Source organism: Octodon degus, unplaced genomic scaffold, assembly GCF_000260255.1.
Source record: "Octodon degus isolate 3935 unplaced genomic scaffold, OctDeg1.0 scaffold00143, whole genome shotgun sequence".
Classification (NCBI taxonomy): domain Eukaryota; kingdom Metazoa; phylum Chordata; class Mammalia; order Rodentia; family Octodontidae; genus Octodon; species Octodon degus.
Genome location: NW_004524719.1, coordinates 181169 through 181563, shown reverse-complemented (window position 1 = coordinate 181563; position 395 = coordinate 181169).

The following is a 395-nucleotide window of genomic DNA, read 5'->3' as shown; positions in this document are numbered from 1 at the left end:
CTTCAACATAATTGTTCAGATTACCAGATATAGGCATGCGCACTGATTTTCAAAATTAAGTATTAACTACTTCTTTCAATAAACCAATAGAAATGAGTAGCACAATTACCTTAGCTATCTCAGGGATACGTATGTTTCCCCGTTCCTTTTTTCTTTCTTTTCTCCTTTCCCTCATCTCAGTTGTTCCTTCCTTTTGAGCAGTTTCTTTCCCTTTCACAGTATCTATTTGGCCTTTTCAAGGAAAGTCAGAGCCCAGTTATATTAAAGTGTCTTCTCCATAAGGAACACACACACTAAACAATAATAAAACAAACCTTTTTTCTTATTGAACTAAGAGAAAGTAGCTGTATATCTATACTATCTGGTATATACATATATCTTTTTTTCACTACAAA